Source organism: Chiloscyllium punctatum, chromosome 36 (genome assembly GCF_047496795.1).
Source record: "Chiloscyllium punctatum isolate Juve2018m chromosome 36, sChiPun1.3, whole genome shotgun sequence".
NCBI lineage: Eukaryota > Metazoa > Chordata > Chondrichthyes > Orectolobiformes > Hemiscylliidae > Chiloscyllium > Chiloscyllium punctatum.
Window position 1 is genome coordinate 74592301 of NC_092774.1, and position 17614 is coordinate 74609914.

A 17614-nucleotide genomic window follows, 5' to 3' on the forward strand; every position below is an offset into this window, starting at 1 on the left:
ACCCCAAGCGGAAGATGAGACGTTCATCCTCCAGGCATCGAGTGGGGAGGGAGCGGCGATGGAGGAGGCCCAGGACCTGCATGTCCTCGGCAGAGTGGGAGGGGGTTTGAAATGTTGGGCCATAGGGCGATGGGGTTGATTGGTGCCGGTGTCCTGGAGATGTTCCCTCAAGCGCTGTGACTTGACTCTGCGAGGAGTCGCCAGTCTCCCCAATGTAGAGGAGACTGCATCAGGTGCAATGGATACAAGAAATGACATTGTTGGATACACAGGTGAAAGCGTTCGAACGACCACGGCCCGGATTCGATTTCCGGGCAGGGAAGTAATTTTCAGTAGAGCTATCAGGCTGCGTTTGCAATTCCCTGGTGGTCTAGTGGTTAGGATTCGGCGCTCTCACCGCCGCGGCCCGGGTTCGATTCCCGGTCAGGGAAACTATTTTCAGAGGGTTTATAGGCTCCCCGTTCTTCGTAATTGCTCTATACAGTTATTTATTGATCTTCGTAGTTCCTGGGTGCTGCAGTGTGTCGTGGCTCGTTGAAATAGTGTCCTGATTCAGATATGTTTGTATGTGTCGGGGTGATTGCTTCTGTGGTTAAGTTCTTGGTTCGCGTGCATTGTTTTCCGATAGACGCTGTTTTGAATTTACCATTGACTGTTCGCTCTCCTGTGACATCTAGAAATGGCACTTTGTTGTTGGTCTCCTCTTTTGTGAATTTTATGCCAGTAAGGATATTGTTGATGGTGTTGTAGGTTTCCTCTAATTTGTTTCAGTTTTTGATGACAAAAGTGTCATCGCTGTAGCGGACCCAAAGTTTGGGTTGGATCGTTGGAAGGGCTGTCTGTTCGAGTCTCTGCATTATTGCTTCTGCTAGGAATCCTGATGCTGGAGGTTTCGTGCGTATTTTGTTGATTTGTTTGTCGGGCTTGTTATTGAATATGAAGTGGATGGTAAGGCACAGTTCCACGAGCTTGACAGTGCTATCTTTGCTGATGAAGTTGATGCTGTGTTTTTGTCTTTGGTTCTTCGAGTAGTGTCTTCAGTTTTCTTTGGCCACGTTGATGTTAATGGATGTGAACAGGGCTGTTATGTCAAAGGACAACATTAATCCATCCTTTTCTATCTCAGTGTCTTTGGTGTTCAGGAATTCTTGGATGGAGTAAATGGAGTGGAGTGAATCTTCGACTAGGTGTTTTAGCCTTCAGTAGAAGCCTTTGACTAGTCTGTATATTGCTGTTCCAAGTCGTGAGACTATGGTCTAAGGGGGGCTCCTCGTTTGACGGGGAGGAGAACAACAACAAAGCGCCATTACTTGATGTCACAGTAGAGCGAACAGTCAATGGGGAACTTCAAACTGGCATCTACAGAAAAACAACAGACCCAAACCAAATACTTAACCACAGAAGCAATCATCCCAACACCCACAAACGAAGCTGCATCAGGACATTATTTCAACGAGCCACTACACACTGCAGCACAGAGAAACTACGAAGAGCACAAGAGAAATACGTATATAGTGTATTTAAGGAGAACGGGTCCCCAATAAACCCTCTCTGCCGATTTCTCATTGATGCTTCCAAGGTGACTCTCAAAAATTCGGTTTATCCCTCCATTCCTTCCTGTTTGTTTTATGTGGGTTTTGAAAGCTTTCCCAATCCTCTGACTGAGTATTGGAGTTGGAAGGTTGTGTTGTGGTTGTACAGGACACTTTTTAGACCACTTTTGAAATATTGTGCACAATTCTAGTCTCCCTCCGATCAGACGGATATTGTGAAATTTGAAAGGGTTCTTAAGCACCAAAGGGTCCACAGAGATGAAGAGGCCCTTCTGCTGCCCTGAGTGTGGGAAGGCCTTCAGTGATTCCTCTGCCCTGCTGACGCACCAGTTGGTCCATACCGGGGAAGGATGTTCTCCAGCCCCAAGTGCGAGATGGCCTTCAGCAGTTCTTCCCACCTGCAGAGACACCAGTGGGTCCACACTGAGGAGAAGCCGTTCTTCTGCCCCGACTGCAGGAAGGACTTTGCACTTTCCTCCGACCTGCTGCCCCATTGGTGGGTCCACATGGGGGAGAGGCCGTTCAGTTGCCTAAGTGCAGGAAGTAATTCATCAATTCCTCAGCCCTGCTGATGCACCAGTCCGTCCACACCGGGGAGATGCCATTCTCCTGCCCGAGTGTGGGAAGGGCTTTACCCGCTCCTCCACACTGCTGAAGCACCAGCTGGTCCACACGGAGGGATGGGGGGTGGAGAGGGGAGGCCTTTCTGCTGCCCTGTTTGCGGGAAATCGTTCAGCAATTCCTCCGCCCTGCTGAAGCCCCAGTGTGTCCACACGGGGGAGAGGCCCTTCAGCGGGCCCGAGTGTGGGAAGAGGTTCATGTTTTCCTGCAACTTGCGGAAGCATCAGCGGGGGCACCAGCGCTCCCAGCAATCAGATCCCACCGGTAACGCTGCCTTTAGTCACCCCCCAGGACTGAACCTCCTGCCAGTTCTGACAGTGGGTGCACTGGGAGAGTAGGTAGGCTGTTTTAGTCTTCTGCTGGACTGCAATTGCCTGCCCCACCCCCCACAACTACAACCCCATGGTGGCTCAGGGTTAGCACTGCTGCCTCATGGCACCAGGAACTCGGAATACTTCCACCCTTGGGGTCTGTGTGCAATTTATGGAGGGTAGGAAAATGGATCTGAGTGGGTTACTCTTCGGAGAATCAGTGCAGATGTGTTGGGCTGAAGGACCTGTTTCCACACTGTCAGAGTTTAACCAACATATGAGCTTTGTTTTCATTGGAAACTGCTGCTCATTGAGCCAGGGACTACACATTGCCAAATGAAATGATCCAGAGAAACGTAAGACCGCAAGACCATCGGAGCAGAAGTTAGGCCATTCGGCCCATCGAGTCTACTCAGCAATCCGTTAGTGACAAAAGTAGCGCAGATGAGATTAGCTACAGTGTGGAAACAGGCCATTTGTCCCAACAAGTCCACATCGACCCTCCGAAGAGTAACCCATCCAGACCCATTTCCCTCTGACGAATGTACCTAACTCTATGGGCAATTAAGCATGACCAATCCACATGACCTGAACATCTTTGGACTATGGAAGAAAACAGGACCACCCAGAGAAAACCCACGCAGACACTGGGAGAATATGAAAACTCCTCACAGACAGCCACCCAAGGCTGGAATCAAACCTGGGTCCCTGGCACGGTGAGCCTGCAGTGGTAAACACTGAGCCACTACATATTGCAACCCGAAGTAGGCAAGCAGGAGGTTGGGAGAATGCAGCAAGCCAGGCAGCACCAGGATGTGGAGTAGTCAGCGGTTTGGGTATTAACCCTTCTTCATGATTGAAACGTTGATTTCTCTGTGAGAAACGATTTACGGGAATGTTGCTGGGGGTTGGAGGGTTTGAGCTACAGGGAGAGGCTGAATAGGCTGGGACTGTTTTCACTGGACCATCAGAGGCAGAGGAGTGACCTAATAGAGGTTACAAAATCATGAGGGGCATGGACAGGTTAATAGACAAGCTATTTTCCCTGGGATGGGGGAGTCCAGAACTTGAGGGCATGGGTGTAGGGTGAGATGCGAAATATATTAAAGGGACAACTTCACAGGATTTGGGTCAGGTGTTGTCAAATGGGACTAGATTACTTTAGGATATCAGGTCAGCATGGACAAGTTGGACCAAAGGGTCTGTTTCCATGCTGTATGTGTCTCTGACTACGAGTCCTGATCTAAGTTTAAAATAGAGTCCAAGTAACTTTGAACACTTCAATCTTGTTGAGCTCACCTCCTGAAAGGTTTCAGACGAATCCCTCTGAGCGATACTGTTTAAACATGCTGAGTTGGACAAAGTATCCCATCAAGTTCAACACAAACCCAGAGTTGAAGAAGTCAGAAGTCAGAACACCAACGGGACCAAAACTGATCATAATATTCCAGGTACAGCCTCATCAACGTCCTGTATAACTACAACATAACTATATCTATACTCAATTCCCGAACTGATCAAGGTTCGTGTACCTAAACCTTTCTTCATTGCATTGTGTATCGATGTAATCAGAGATATAGGACCTACTTTAAACTGAACCACAATCCTGCTTCTGGGGGCACAATGACTGACAGGGAAGGCAAAAGGGAGATTGACCTTTAAATGGAGTATAAAAGTAGGGAGGTGAAAGTGGAGGTTTTGATTGAAAGTGCAGTGAAGATTCAACCAGCTGACAGTGGATCTGAATCACATGTCGATCAGATCAGGTTCGGACGGCAGGAAACCAGATAAGTTTTTACAACAAACCACAACGAGGTCATCATTAGACTCTTAATTCCGGATTTATATTGAATTCAGATTCCACCATCTGCCGTGGCAGGTTTTGAACACAAGTCCCTAGAACATTACCTGGGTGAATAGTCTGGTGACAATAAAGTCGGCCATCGCCTCCCCTGAACACATTGGCCTATTGTGTTCAGAGGTAACAAAGGAACAAGAGGTTTTAGCAACTGTTAAGTTGTTGATGTTACACAAGGGAAAATCAGCACTCTCAGTAATGGCACATACTGAAGTCAGTGTCCTGGATCAGAGGTAAGGGCTCGGGAACCATAAGAAAAAGGAACAGGAATATGCCATTCAGCCCGTTGAGCCTGCTTCTCCATTCAGTAGGATTCTGGGTGATCTGGCATTCCCCACAGTCACTTTCCTGCCCTTTTCCTGCAACTGTTCATCCCCTGACTCTTCACGAATCTATCCATCCTAGTTTTAAAGTGACATAAAGACTGTCAACAGAGTTACTGGGGTGGGGGTGGGGGAGTGGGGGGGGTGTGGGTACGGGGGCTGAGGTCGAACTTGGGGACTAAAACAATGGCTTCACACTTCACAACATTTAACTAAGGGAATGTTTATGGTTATCCAATGCTGGAAATTGGGCAGGCATTCAGGTAAAATTATTGGTAAATTATGAATGACAGAGGAGTCGGGAGAGAAGTGGTGTTCAGGTACAGTTGGATATCATTAGTATAGATGCCAACACCAGCAGCTACGGTAAAACAAATCAGAACGGAAGACGCTAAAATCATACCCTCCCAGAGGATAGAGTGATGCTAAAGAGGGTCAGTACTGTCATTAACTCTGATCAAGGCTGTCCGTAGGTCGACGAGGGAATGTTCATCCCTGTCACCGTGACAAAGGATGTCAAATATCACCTTGATAAGAACTGTTTCAGGGGTGGAAACCAGACTCCAGGGCTTTAAACACAGAATTCTGGAAAAGATGGGAATGGCTAATTCAACAATGTTACATCCAAACTAACACTTCTTTTCGTGCGATAATAATAGAAGTGTTTTGGTTTTATGTTTGAAGATTCTCAGCAACACTGAATAAGAAGCAACAAAATTAACACAAGAAATACTGCAATTGCTACAATGTGCCTGCTCCCAATAGGGGGCCATCGGTGTGAAATTAACTGTCTACAAGGGGCAATATTGGAAAGGAATTACCCAGTTCATAGCTATAAGAGGGGAGACACAGACTGCTTGATACAAACATATAATGGGCGGGAGTTGGCCACTCGGCACTTCGAGCCTGCTGCAGCATTCAATAAGATCATGGCTGATCTGAATTCAACCTCAACTCTACATTCCAACACATCCCCGACAATCTTTCACCCACTTGGTTATCAAGAACCTATCTACATCTGCCTTAAAGATTTTGAATCCACTGCCTTTTGAAGAAGACACACAACCCTCAGAAAGAAAAGAAATCATCCTCATTTTTGTCTTCTACATTTAAAATATGACCCTGTACTTTCAGATATTAAGATAGGGACACAAGCTACATTCAAATAATACCTGTGGTACAGTTAACTATCTCAAAGTGCTTCACGTGAACATTATGAGAATTCCTTTAAAAATCACAAGACCGGAGCACAGATGAGACAGGTGACAAAATACTTGGTCAAAGGGACAAGTTTAGGGCAATCTTTTAAACAGGTTCAATTTCCCAAACATCAGAAGACAAAGACGTGAACAACAAACACAAAATAGCAACGAATGGGAAACAACAGTGTAGTCATAACGTCACAGGATGAGTAATCCAGGGAACATGAGTTCAAATCCCACCACAGCAAGAGGTGAGATGAGAATAATTCAAATCATCAATGGGGAACACAAAGTAAGTCTCAGTATGGTATCGATGGCACTGACGTCAATTGTCCTAAAAACCCATGTTCACCAATGTCCTTTCAAGAGGGAAACTGCCATCCCTGCATGGTCTGACTTACATGTGACTCCAGACCGACAGCAATGTGGTTGACTCTTAAACTGCCCTCTGAATTGGCACAAGCAAGACACCTTGCACTTAGGGATGGATAACAAATATCAACCTTGTGAAAGTGTCATAACAGAAATTGCTGGAGAAACTCAGCCAGTCTGGCAACACTGGTGGAGAGAGAGAGAAAGAAACAAAGACAATATCCGGGCTTGAGTCCAGAACAGTTGTGAAGAAGGGTCACAGCACTTGAAATGCTAACTCTGCTTCTCTCTCCACATGTGCTGCCAGTCCTATTGAGTTTCTCCAGCATTTGACGCATTTTTGTGTTTCAGATCTCCATCATCTGCAGTTCTTCATTACACTGACTTAGGGAAGCTCAAATCCCATAAAAGGGTAGAGCAGAAGCGCTGGAATTACTCAGCAAGTCTGGCACCAGTTATGGAGATAAAAACAGTTCGTACTTCGGGTCATTGAATGATCTTACATCAGGGACAAACTTTTGGGGAAGCTGCAAGAATAAAAGGCACTGGTGTAACTTCAACATCTGGGAGAACTCTCTCAGCCATGGAGGTCAGGCTGACTCAGCATTCTGTTCCTGCTCATTACCTGTTAAATTCTCCATTTGTTTTTCTTGTTATATTTCTACATGGTTGACACATTCCTATGTTTTAAAATGAAATTACAAACAGACAAGAATTTTCCATGTAAGTAATCATACATTAGAGGGTTTGGAACGTGAATGTAAACTTTTAAACTATTTATTCATGCATGGGGTGTGGGCATCGCTGGCAATGCCAGCATTTATACCCATCCTTAACCACCCTGTGGTTGGTTGGAAAAGTGCATGAAGGTGTCTGAGATTGTCTTGATCAGCACAGCAATCTCAAAGATGGGTGTGCTCAGGTACAAGTACCCTCCACTCCCACAGCCAAGTCTGCATTCACTTCAATTATAGATGCCATCTAAACCTCCCAGGACAAGGACAGCATGGGATGACAATCAGAATAAAGCTTCCTCTACTCTTGAATTTCAAGTGAAGCTACCTCAACACTGTCCCCAACAAACACTGCCAAGACAGAGACTGCATTGGGTTAGATACAGAGTAAAACTTCCTCTACACTTCCCCATTCATACAGTCCCAGGACAATGACAGCAGAGGGTTAAATAAACAGGAGAGCTTCTTCCATTCTGACTGACACTTAGTACGTCCTACACCAACCCTCAAGGAAAATTCAGAACTGAAGTATTATCTGGTACTGAATTCACACATCCTAATGGGAATGACAGCAACAGAAAATCATGTAGTGAAACACAGATAAAACACACACAATGTACAACAAAACTAGACTGTTATTTGGATCAAAGACATAGTCCCTGCAGTGATCCGAATGTGAGCTGAACAAATTTCACACTTGAACAATATTCTCTGGGAATGCAATGTCCACCTCACTGCTGTCTATTCAGTTCCTCTGCTCTCGTTCAGTGCTGAGTTGCGGCTGACCACATTGTGGCGTGGAGGTCAAGAGGTTGGACAGTGAAGGTCAACTTGGATTGAGGGCATCCTTTGTCATGCCAGTGAGGTCGAGGGTCGCTCATTTACTCAACTTATAATCGGGGACAAGGGGATGTCAGGCTGAGTTTAGAAGAAACAGATGATCCGATGGAGCTGTATAACATCTGGAGAGGACTTAATGCAAATGTAATGTCAACTCAATTCTAGCCAGAGACTAGTCTCTCATTTAAGATAGAAGAGTTTTGTTTTTCTCACAAGTGTTCTCGAGTCTTTGAAATTCACCTCTTTAGAGAGCAGCATGTGGTGGTGACACGGTGGTTAGCACTGCTGCCTCACGGCATCAGTGACCTGGATTTGATCCCACCCTCGGGCAGACTGTCTGTGTGGAGTTTGCACATTCTCCACTTGTGTCTGCGTTGGCTTCCCGTGGTGCTCTGGCCTCCTCCCACGGTCCAAAGGACATGCAGTTGATGGTAGACTGACCATGGGAGATACAGGGATAGGGTAACGAACTGGGTCTGGGTGGGACGGTCAGTCAATGTTGACTCGATGGGCTGAATGGCCTACTTGCACGCAATTGGCCTATAATAATCAATACTATGCACTTGCTTTATGGTTATCGACATCAAATTACATGAGTGGTTTTGGTTATTTCATCTCTTATTATCGTATTCAACCAACTACAGCATCTAGAAACTTGCTTAATTACAATATCCAATATCTGCCGAGTACTGTTTCTTTTTGTCACGACCATTATCTTGAACTCTGACGTGTGACCTCCTCATTGCTGTCAAAGTTCTTTATTTGTCTATACATTGTCATGTTTTTACTTTGTCGAATGTCTTCCTGGCATTTGTAGTTAAGACCCTATATTCTGCCCTCGTCAACATTTTCCCTTACAATTCTCTACTAAGGATTTCACGAAAAAACTCAGAGTGTGGTGAGACTGCAGAACTCACTACCATAGTGAATACTTGGTTTGGAAGACACGACAACTAAGGGTAAGCAACCCAATACAAATGACTGTCACTGACACCAGATTCACAACACAGTGAAATTTAAACATGCAATATCCCTCAATTTCTCAACTGTCCCAAACCAGACTTGGTGAAGAACAGATCTTGCACATCAACATTATAATTTAAACAAAAACGAACAATTATAAATACGGCAAATTTTCTAGGGCAAAGTTAAAGAAGATAATCTAATTAATAGCAATGATTTAAACCCTTTGATCAAGTCCCCCACCATCTCAGAGACAGAGACTTAAGCGCCAAATTAAGAAAAAAAAAAATTTTTAAACATACCAATTCAAGCAAACAGTTTCCAACATAGGATTGCCAAGCCTTTGTGCAATCTTTGGATTATCACTGTTTCACAGACACGTAACTGTAAATCTAATTTAAAAGTCACTGCTGAATGTGAATAGACACCCCAGTATTCAGCTGTTTCTTACAGGCTGGGACTCATTCCCAGAAAGAGACAACAATTCTTTAACAGGACAGTAGAATCTGGAGAGAACAGCTCCTGGTCTCAACGAGCAGCAGTGCCCAATGGAAGCAAAGTTGCAGGGGTGGGGGAGCACGACGGCATAAAACAATAAAAACCGACCGACTCTCCCACTATAAGCACTGTCAGAATGTGCAGGGGTTCAGTCCTCTCAGTGACCCACAGCAGCTTCACCAGCAGAATCAGATTGTTGGGAGCACTGGTGTGCCCGCTGGTGCTTCTGCAAGGTGCAGAATGATGAGAACCTCCGCTTCCACTCGGGGCAGGTGAACGGCCTTTCCCCGGTATGGGCCTCACCTGTGCCTCAGCAGGTGCGAGGAATTGCTGAAGGCCTTCCCGCACTCTGGACAGGGGAAAGGCCTCTCCCCCGTATGGACCCGAAGGTGGGATGCCTGGGTAAAGCCCTTCCCACACTTGTGGCAGGAGAACGGGCTCTCCCCGGTCTGGACCCGCTGGTGCCTCAGCAGGGCAGAGGTATCCTTGAAGGCCTTCCCGCACTTGGAGCAGCTGAAGGGCTTCTCTAATATGTGGACCCGGCGGTGGGTCAGTCGGACGGAGGAATAGCTGAAGGCCTTCCCGCATTCGGGGTAGGAGAATGACCTCTCGCCTGTGTGGACCCCCTGGTGCCTCTGCAGTGCATGGGAATTGCTGAAGGTCTTCCCGCACTCAGAGCAGGAGGACAGTCTCACCCCGGTGTGACGGCGCCCATGAGTCTCCAGGTCAGATGGGAAACGGATGCCTTTCCCACAGTCGCCACATTTTCATGGTTTCTCCACGGGACGGGATTCCTTGGGTTTCTCCATGACCGAAGCTTCAGCTGCACACAAACGCATGTACAGCACCTTCCCGCCGTGAATTACTTTTCCCAAATGTATAACTTTTACTGGCTCCACAGTCAGAGTGCTGCAATAGTCGGGTCTCTCATCCAGTCTCACTGATGCTGAAAACATACTGAAAGAGGAACCAAAAAGCTTGTTTCCTTCTCACAGAATCAGAGTCGAAAATTGTTATAGTCCCGATGGATTCAGTGACTGCCAGACATTGACGTGAAATTGAGGACTGCAAATGCTGGAGAGTCAGAGTCAAAGCACAGCAGATCAGGCAGCATCTGAGGAGCAGCAGAGTCAATGTTTCAGGCAAAGCTCTTCATCTATTGATATTGAAACGTCCGTCTTCAGATCTTCAAATAATCTGTAAAAAGAGATTACAAAAGTCATCACTGTTAGTCCAGGTTAGAAATTCCAAACAAGCAATTCTACTTTCTGCAGAACATTCTTTTCCTTTTCCACAAAATTGAAAGCCCCATCGCACTCCCTTTCATCCCTCTATTCTCACTCCGCTCAAACTAATCCTCCCGACGGTACTGATTGAGGATCTTACAGAGACCGAAAAGTGAAAACATCAAGACAGACACCTCTGAATTTTGGATACCTCCACCTGAAAGTTAGTATCTTTCACGACATCTAGGAGTGAGTAAGTCTGATTTTGGGAAGCAAAAAAAAGTGTTAATTCAGGATGAACCTTCATTGCAGCTTCTTGAGAAACAACCAGACACTAAATGGTTAACATCTGGGGAGGTGGAAGTGGGGGGATGGAGGAAATGAGATATCAAGGCATTGACACCGACACCAGACAGAAACTGAACACATAGGCAGGGCAAACATGACGGGCAAGCCAGAGTCATAGAGATACACAGCACAGAAACAGGTCCTTCAGGCCAAATCATTCGTGCCCACCACATAGCCTAAATTAATCTCGTCGCATTTACCAGCACTTGGCCTATATCCCTCTGAACTCTTCCTATTCATATACCCGTCCAGATGCCTTTCAAATGTTATAATTGGACCTACATCCACCACTTCCTCCGTCAGATCATTCCTTACACTTGCCTCCCTCACCTCAAACATATTATCCTCCTGTTCTGGACTTCTCCCATCCCAGGGAAATGACCTTGTCTATTTACCCTATCCATGCCTCTCATGATTCAATAAACGTCTGTAAGATCACCCCTCAGCCTCTGGTATACCGGGGAAAACAGCTCAAGCAATGCACTGCGTTTCCTTTTAGCTTCACACTCACAGAACCTTACTCCCGTGTAAAACATTGTTTCCCTCCCCCACACTGTCCATGGGAAAAGCCAAGGCTGCTGAGACTCTGGATTTGGGGGAATGCCACGTAGAATTCCTGCAATGTGGAAACACGCCATTCAACCCAACAAGTCCACACCGACCATCCAAAGCGTAACTCCTGTGGACACATTCCCCTATCCCTTGCCACGACACTTACTGCACACTATGGGCCCATCTAGTATGGCCACTTCTCCCGAAACTGAACACCTTTAGATTTTGGGCGGAAACCAGAGCACCCGGGTGAAAACCAGCAGACACGGCAGGGAGAATGTGCAAACTCCACACAGAGAGTCGAAATCGAAAGTGGAATCGAAAGTGGATCCCTGGCGCTGTAAGGCAGCAGTGCGAACCACTGATCCATCGTGCTGCCCATGTGTGCAGAAAGAGGTGGGGGCTGGGAACTTTGTTAATGGTACGGCACAGTGGATTCTTGAGTAAGGTTAAATCTCACGGCATCCAGGGAGAGCTAACCAACTGGGCACAAAATTTAGAAGCGCGTTGTTGGAGATGCTGGAATCCTTCCTGAAAACAACAAATGCTGGAGATCACAGTGGGTCAGGCAGCGCTGTGCTACTCTATGACTGGACAGTGTGGACGTGGAGATGATGTTTCCACTAGGAGAAGGGTTGAGGATGCCAAGTCATTGAGGGCATTTAAGACAGAGATAGGTTCTTGAATAATAAGGGGTCAAGGGTTATGAGGAGAGGGCAGCAGAATGGGATAGAGAAACATATCAGCCATGATCGACTGGTAGAGCAGACTCGATGGGCCAAATGGCCTCATCCTGCTCCTGTGTATTGTGGTCTTAAAGCTCGGCAGATAACTTAAGGGGTTCTCACAAACTATTTCAGAATCCTGAAGAGGAGTTGTTGGACTCGAAACTTTAACTCTGCTTTCTCTTCACAGATGCTTCCAGTCTTGCTGAGTTTTTCCAGTGTTTTCAGTTTTTGTTTCAGATTTCCAGCATCCACAGTTCTTTGTCTTATTTATCAAATTCATTTCTTGCCCTTCCCAAGTGTCTGGAACTTCATCTCCCTGATCTACAAACTGTTCACTTACCCTAGAAATGACCAAACCTCCTTATCAAAGTAGATCCCTTTGTTGCAAAATGATTGTTCAATTCTGTGACCAAAATTATTGCATTCGTAATTACTTACACCAGGGACTCACAATATCTCAGGCCAAAACACAGCTAGATTGTTTCAGACAGTACATTTATGTGATTTGATACAATTCCCTATTCCCGACTTTACCAGCGTGTTGCAGGGAATGGCGGGTTTGAGTTAAGAAGAATCTGGGACATTTTTCCAATGGAGCCGAGGAAGTTGACAGTTAACCTTATAGAGATTTTTAAAATCAGAAGGGGTATAGATAAGGTGTCATTCCCAGGAGGCTCCGAATATTTTATTGCTCCAGAAGGTGTAAAAGGGGGTCAAAGCTTCAACAGAAATCGAGCAGAGCTGAGAACAGACAACATTTAACTCTGTGGGAACAGGGAGATTAGAGGACAGAGAAATCAGGACCTGAAATCCGAGCTGACACCAGACTACCATGCTATCAGTGCTTTGATTAGCAGTGCCCACCCTCTACCGTTACTGAGCTCCTAACTCGACTTGAATGCCACGTATCCCCTCGATATTCCGGATCCTTGTCATTCTGAAGCCATGTCTCTGGAAGGAGTCTCAGATCATAATTATTCTCTACAATGTGTGCAGTCAATTAATTCGCTTTTGTTACAATGCAGCACACATTCATATACTGAGCTTTTAGTCTTATTTTTTGTGATGGTGAGAATCCAGTTTTGATTGCTAGTACATTTATTCTCCTCGTCCCTTTCTCTCATTCTCTGGTGTTTGGTTTCCACATCACTACATTGCTCACTGGCCTTGATTTGGATTGGCTATGCTAAATTGCCCAGTGTTTAGGGATGTGCAGGTTAGGTGGGTTGGCCATGGGAAACGAAGGGTTATCGTTTCAAAGTAATAGAAGGAGTAGGCCATTTGGCCCATCGACCCTGCTCCGCCATTCATTAAAATCATGGCGGATCGATCAATCGTCTCAGCTCCTCCTAATTGCATTATCCCAACTTCCCTGAGTTCCCTTACCTCGCAAAAAACCCATCCAACAGTGTCTTAATGAAGCTGCCTCTACTGCTTCCTTGAGCACAGAATTCCATTAATTTACCATTAACCACATTGGTCCTGCCCTGAGTTGCCTCATCAAAATGCAACAGCTCATATTTGTCTAAATTAAACTCCATCCACAATCCTTGGCCCATCGGCTCATCTGATCAATTATAATTTATATTAAACTTTCTTTCCTACCTTATTCCCTAAAAGCTGAAAATCTCCATCCCAAACTCTCGCCCTCCGTTCTCACTTTGTTGAATCTAATCTCGGATGTCCTCATTCTGAAGGGTTTGGTTCATGCTGATTAACAGGCCCACATTCAAGGGGGATCTAACTGAACCGTACAGAACATTGAACGGCCTGGACAGAGTGGATATTGGGAAGATGTTTTCATTGGGAGGAGAGACTAATACCAATGGGCATAGCCTAAGCATAAAGGGAGAATGGAGATTAGGAGCAATTTCTTTAGCCAGAAAGTGGTGAATCTATGGAATTCATTGTCACAGAAAACTGTGGAGGCCAGGTCACTGAGTATGTTGAACATTGAGATAGAGATGTACAGCACAGAAACAGACTGTTTGGTCCAACTTGTCCATGCCGACCAACTATCCCAACCCAATCTAGTCCCACCTGACAGCACACGGCCCCATATCCCTCCAAACCCTTCCTAATCATACACCTACCCAAATGCTTTTTAAATGTTGCAATCGTACTAGCCTTCACCACTTCCTCTGGCAGATCATTCAATAAACGTACCATCGTCTGCGTGAAACAGTTGCCCCTTAGGTCTCTTTGTATCTTTCCCCTCTAACACGAAACCCATGCCCTCTCGGTCTGGACTCACCCACCCCAGGAAAAGACTTTGTCTATTAATCCTATCCATGCCCCTCATGATTTTATACATGTACAGTTACAACGTTGAAAAGATATTTGGATAAGTACATGAATACGAAACTTTCGAAGGTTTATGGGCCAAACACTGGTAGGTGTGCCGAGTTTAGTTTGAGAATATACTCAGCACGGGCTAGTTGGATGAAGGGTCTGTTCAGTGCTGTCAGACTCTGTGAATGACCTGTACTGTTCTTAAAACCATTTTCTTACCTCCCCCGATAAGCATCCACTTCTTTGTTGTTCAAAACTCAGATGAACTTAGCCTTGAATATGTTCAATGACCCCACTTCTGAACTCAATTCCTCTTCGTAATATATCACTTGCCTCGCTCATTGCCTGCTGCATCTGCCCGACAACTGGCATTGACTGGTGTGGAGGGACTCTGAGACCCCTTAGTACATCCATACATCATTCCTGATGAAGGGCTTGTGCCCGAAACGTTCCCTGTCCTGCTCCTCAGATGCTGCCTGACCTGTTGTGCTTTTCCAGTGCCACATTTTTCGACTTTCACCTCCAGTCCTCACTTTCTCCACATTCCAATATGTCACCATTTCAACAATGCACTGCTTTTTTTTAAACAGCAAAGGCTATAACTTCACATTGCAGCACTGCACTTGCCATGGGTTTGCCAATTGAGACACAGACCTGGACCAACTTCGGGAAGAGGCAAAACACTGAGTTCTGAACAAAAAGCGTAGCACACTCAAAACGTCGGCTCTGTTTACCTTTCCACTGATGCTACTCCTCCCGTTGGCTTTCTGCAGTATTCGCTGTGTTTGTTCTACACAAATGCTGCTTTCCATTAAAGAACTGCAATCCCTGTCCTCTGGAAACTGACCCTAGTCAGTGGCAATAGGTTCTTCTGATCATTCAGGTAAAAACGATGACTGCAGATGCTGAAAACCAAATACTGGATTAGTGGTGCTGGAAGAGCACAGCGGTTCAGGCAGCATCCAACGAGCAGCGAAATCGACGTTTCGGCCAAAAGCCCTTCATCAGGAATAAAGGCAGTGAGCCTGAAGCATGGAGAGATAAGCTAGAGGAGGGTGGGGGTGGGGAGAGAGTAGCATAGAGTACAATGGGTGAGTGGGGGAGGAGATGAAGGTGACAGGTCAAGGAGGAGAGGGTGGAGTGGATAGGTGGAAAAGAAGATAGGCAGGTCGGACAAGTCAAGGAGACAGTAACTGAGCTGGAAGTTTGAAACTAGGCAAATGTGGCTCTGGTACCGAGTTTGTTTCACAACATGGTTGAAGAGCTTCAGAGCAGAGGAAATGACCTGGGAGTTGCAGTGGGAGAGGGACTCCCTGAGATTCTTGTAGAGAGAGGAGGAAAACTTCTTCAAGGCAGGCATCCTTGCAAGAGGATTCGCAGTTGGGGTAAAATCAACAAGGTAAAAACAATGACTGCAGATGCTTAAAACCAAATACTGGATTAGTGGTGCTGGAAGACCACAGCAGTTCAGGCAGCATCCAACGAGCAGCGAAAACACCACGTCTTCTCCCATCATTGCCAACAGCCCCTGGAAATCTCCAGTTAACCATCTTTGCTCCAAAGAGAGCATTCCCAAACTTGGGAATGTCTCCACAAAATGGAAATTGCTCATCCCTGAACATGATGCATGTGTTACAATGGGGAAGAGGTTTTGGCAAAATATTGTCAGTTAGCAGGTGGAAAAATGTTCAGGAAGTAAAACACAAATCCCAGTCTCCAGCTTTGTGAATCTTTAGAAACTCTTTGGGAAGTGGAATTCGAGGAGAATGAAGGATGAACTGTCCGACTGAGCAGAGACAGTCCAGACACCGTCCCCTTGTTTAAGAGGCTGATTGACTCTGATATTCTCCGGAGATGAACTGACCCGAGACATTGAAAGAATTCTCTGCACATCAGGAATTCAAACCCATTCTCGGCTCGGGGCCAATGAGAAAATTCGGGAAGTGGCAAAAACTGAAAGGCTTGGAGGGCGATGGCTCCGGTGTAGGAGAGCTCGTTCCTAGTGTCATGGATGTGCCTGCAGATCGTGGGATCAGGCTGTCGCCATGTCTCCATAATGAATGTCCAAGGCTTTATTATGGAAAATTAAAACTGATAGAAGACAATGGTAATTTTGGGCGGGGCGGGTTGAATTATGAATTGAATAGTAGGTTCCTCAAAGACACTTTGCGGGCCATGCTGGGATCTGTCTCTGTGGCGCAATTGGTCAGCGCGTTCGGCTGTTAACCGAAAGGTTGGTGGTTCGAGACCACCCAGGGACGGAGTGCTTCGTGTTCTCGCTCCTACCGCTTTCTTGGCTGCGAATGTGCACGTTTTTCATGGTTTCAGGATAATGTTTCCCAAACGGAAATCTTTTCCACTGAGGCAGCACAAAGGGGTTTCTGAATTTATTGAATTTCTAACGAAAAGGACTGCGGATGCTGAGAATCCGAGACAGAAAGAGAAACTGCTGGAAAAACTCAGCAGGTTTGGCTGTACTTGGATGAGGTAAAAAACGAGTTCTGAAATGTTGTCTCTGATTCTCTTTCCACAGATGCTGCCTGACCTGCTGAGTTGCTCCTGCAATATCTGTTTTTGACTGAACGTCCATTTCATCTTTCGGGATGAAACACTCAGACTCGCCATTTGCAGATATTTAACCCTTTCGAAACCTGTGAAGTGATTGGATTCAAACAAACTCAGCAATGATTTACTCTTTCGCAGCTCCACAGGCAGATAGACCTGGGAAATGAAGCTGTCAGTGTGGTTCTGTATTGGTGGGCCGAGTGGTGAATGCGATGGACATGAAATCCATTGCGGTTCCCACACGCAGGTGTGATCCCTGCCGACTACAGTTGAGAAACGACATCAAAAGAAAAGGGAGATTGCTCCACGGTTTTTTTTAATGCAACCAGTGGACGGGTTGAAATATTTCAATCACATTGGCACTGGTCGGGAATCTGCAACCCACTGCCTGACAGGGTGGAACAAGCAGATACCCACAGAGCTGCTATTGAGGCGATGAGCCAAGAGTTTGGAAATGAGACTAGAACAGTGAGGGGCGTGAAGTCGTGATCGAAGTTAAGCAGGCACCTGAGGATAAAGGTGTTTTATTTCCCGGTGAAAGATACTGCTTCACAAAGTTGGGACTATGGAAGGGAAGCAGTGACGGTGATTATCTTTGGCTGTTCCTCTTGTGAATGTTCCCATTGCT

At 46.0% G+C, this 17614-nt stretch overlaps 2 non-coding genes across 2 annotated transcripts; both read left to right on the forward strand.

The window, feature by feature from the left end:
* Positions 1–359: 359 nt before the first annotated feature.
* trnae-cuc (transfer RNA glutamic acid (anticodon CUC)) lies at positions 360–431 on the forward strand. Its single transcript has one exon. It is a non-coding gene; the product is annotated as a tRNA-Glu (tRNA).
* Positions 432–16608: 16177 nt separating this feature from the next.
* On the forward strand, positions 16609–16682 carry trnan-guu (transfer RNA asparagine (anticodon GUU)). Its single transcript has one exon. It is a non-coding gene; the product is annotated as a tRNA-Asn (tRNA).
* The last annotated feature ends 932 nt before the right edge of the window (positions 16683–17614 follow it).